The sequence below is a fragment of the Sinocyclocheilus grahami genome, unplaced genomic scaffold, assembly GCF_001515645.1.
Source record: "Sinocyclocheilus grahami isolate Dianchi unplaced genomic scaffold, SAMN03320097.WGS_v1.1 scaffold251.1, whole genome shotgun sequence".
In the NCBI taxonomy this organism is placed as follows: Eukaryota; Metazoa; Chordata; class Actinopteri; order Cypriniformes; family Cyprinidae; genus Sinocyclocheilus; species Sinocyclocheilus grahami.
The window spans coordinates 1,153,504-1,157,175 of record NW_015505430.1 but is presented as its reverse complement, the minus strand read 5'-3'; positions in this window follow the sequence as shown (position 1 = coordinate 1,157,175).

Here is a 3,672-nt window from a genome sequence, read left to right as displayed (position 1 = left end):
CATAATGCCACAAATGCTGTCAACCTAGATTAACTTGTATTAAACCCGGAATATTCCTTTAGGCCTCAGTCTGGAAAATAAAGAGAGCCTGAGGACATGTGCATCAGTTTGGCAAAGTGTCCTTATTGTTACACATTTTGAAGAAAGCATGTCCCCCCTAAAAACAGAATCACATCTCTTGCAGTATTTGCAGCGAGAATAACGTTAGGGAAACTTACAGATGCTGAAAGGGTAGATGAGATCAGCAGACATTAGACTATAAAGATCACAGCGTTGACCCCAATGACTCACTGTGGCTTTAATAGGGTAAGATATCATTACATGGAACTCAATTCATGAAGGGGAGAGTGTAGACATAATAATAAAGCAACATTTAGGCTATGTTTATCACGAATCCGGTCCGTGGCCTTCCGGCCGATTGCCACTAGAGGTCATTCTACCATTACACTGACTCTCACACTACACAGACTGTTACATGTCACTCCGGACTACAGTTCCCATCATCCATTGCACTTACACAGCTGAATTCACTGATCACACAGCCGTCACATATCTCCCGCTCACCTGAGAGCCATTACACACTCTATTTAACACTCTCTCAGTTCCTGTTCAGATCGCTGTGTATTGTTCTGCGTTTATCACTCATCTAGCGATAGCTGCATTACCGAGCCTAGTGTCTTGTTTTCCTTGTTTTCTTTGTCTTGCCTTGTCTGTTTCCCCGTGTTCTGTGTACCTGGATTATCCCTCGAGTCTCGCCCAATTGGATACTGTTCGCCCCTGCCTGGATCTTTGCCTTGTACCTGGATTATCCCTCATGCCTTGCAATCAATATACCTGTTTGCCGTTGTCTGACTTATGCCTGTTTTTGACCACGTCTCTTGTAAATAAAGCCTTGCAGATGGACCCACACGCTTCCTGTGTTCACTCCGTAACAATGTTCACACAGTCAGCTTTTGGGATTGACAGCTATTTAATAACAGCGGTGTCTCTTAAAAACTGTCCTGCTCGCACAACAGTTTACATACAGTAGCATTTTCGAATTGAGTCATCACTGTATGAACGGGTATTCGATGTCAACCCTCTTTTTTTGTTCATGTGCTAGCAGTGAATACTACCTGGAAACACAGCAACAGTGAACATAAAAGTAAACATAAAAGATGGCGACATCAGTATCACTGGACAAGTGACAGCAGCGTTCATAACATTTGAGTCACACATAATACTGACAGGAGCAGCTCCACTGGGAAAAAAATGACTGGACACATCTCCATCTTTGTATGTTAGCGAAACCACACATTAAAGCACGCAACACACACTAAACTAGTTGTCCGTATGGTTGTGCTCAAAAGGTTGTGAGTCCTGCAAATTCACGGGTGTGAATTCCCTAGAATGCAGTTGACACACTCATAAATAACCGAACTGTATGTGAATTTAACTGTATCAAGCATTCAAATACAGGACTGGTAGGCTAATTTTGCAATGCTGCATTGTACCATATCTGTGGAAAGCCACATTGCTAGTAACAGGAGGCAGCTGCTGAGTCGAGGCGACCACTGAGTTTTGATTAGTTCAGAGAACTGAAGCAGAAGACAAGAAATGGTCAAAACACACCAGCTTCAGACAGTTTCCCAACATCTGTCCCTTACAGTATGTTTTGGCCTCAATGTTCAGTCTTTAATGTATGAGGTTCCATTTGTGTCAAAAATGACTGCTTTGTGTTTTGTACTATACATTTGTCTTTGTCTACAGTCATTGCCTACTTGTTCAGGTAAATCAGTATATGTAGGCGTGTATGTTGTGTGTTGACGTCGTCTTAATCTGTCGTGACTGTAATTCACCAAAAAGGCTTTTAATGTTCCAAAGGTTGAAGTATGTTCCTAGATACAAGACTGACTTACTATGTGTGAGATTTTGACAATACCTCCCATCATATATGTACAGTACACAATTATTTTCATAAAAAATACTGTAGTACAACCTTTGGAACATGAAACAAAACAAAAAAACCTATTGGTAAATTACTAGTGGGCAAAACTCACTAAATATAAGGCAACCTTTGGAACATGATAAAAACCTCTTGGTGAATAACTGCAGGTTTTTAAAAAAACTATTTGTGTACTGTACATACAGTAAGGGAGATATTGGCAAACTCTCACCTGTAGTAAGTCAGTCTTGTAAATAAGAAAAACACTACAACCTTTTTCTAAAAATATTTGTGCACTGTACATACAGTAAAAGAGATACTGGAAAATCTCACCTGTAGTAAGTCAGTCTTGTAACTAGGACTGTATTACAAGCATTAGAACATTAACAAACCCTTTTGGTAAATTGCAGTAGTTTTTTTTCTAAGAATATTTGTGTACTGTATGTACAGTAAGGGAGGTATTGGCAAAATTTCACATGTAGTAAGTCAGTCTTGTAACTAAGAGTGTACTACAACCTTTGTAAATAACAGAGTTTAAAAATCTTTGTCATGAAATGTTTAATCACAGTTTGTAAAATGTTTGATCCCAGATGTTATTCAATAACTTCACCTAAAAAGTGTTTTCAAAACTCAGTGCTTTGTTTACCAAGGAGACAACATTGTCAGTGAGAAGAGCATACTTAGAGTTGAAATATGACTTATAATGTGTGAAGAAAACAAAGAAAAATCAATCTCAGGTCAGATCAAGGTCAGATTTTGTTGTTTATTGTTTTCGATCAATCTTTACTTTTGTCATAAATGCAAAAAAAGTGAAAATATTATTTAAAGAGATCCACAAAAAGAAAACATTCTTCAAAATATCTTCTTTTGTGCTCTGCAAAAAAATGCAAGGTCATACAGGTTTGGAACGATATTAGGGTGAGTTGAATAATGACAGAATTTTCATTTCTGGGTGGACTATCTCTTTAATTGTGCACACACGTGTGTGTGTGTGTGTGTGTGTGTGTGTGTGTGTGCATGTTTATGTGGTTTATGAGGACACAAATTTGTATAATAACATGGGTATGACATGGGTATTACAACGAGAAGGGGATTTATGAGGACATTTTCAGTGTCCCTGTAATTCAAAAGGCTTATAAATAATTGAGAATTAGTTTTTTTTTGAAAATCTAAAAATGCAGAAAGTTTCCTGTGAGGGGTAGGTTTAGTATACGGTTTGTACAGTATAAAAACCATTACGCCTATGGATAGTCCCCACAAACCATAAAAACAAACCAGTGTGTGTGTGTGTGTGTGTGTGTGTGTGCACAATAAAGTGAAATTACATTTTACCACATTTCAGATTATTTGTTGTGTTTGATAACATTTTGTGAAGGAGATGGAAATTAAATTGTAACATTTTTGAAATAGCATTTTATATATATATATATAATGCTATAAAAAAATTAAAATGTAATTTCCATCTCCTTCACAAAATGTTATCAAACACAACAAATAATCTGAAATGTGGTAAAATGACAGTGTGATGGAAATTTGGTTATGGAGAAGAATGAACAGGCAAATAAATTCATAACCATTTAATAACTAAAACAGAAATAAGACACAATTCTTGTGTTTTTCATAGCTCTCCTACTCCAATTAACTGTGTGTGTGTGTGTGTGTGCACAATAAAGTGAAATTACATTTTACCACATTTCAGATTATTTGTTGTGTTTGATAACATTTTGTGAAGGAGATGGAAATTAAAT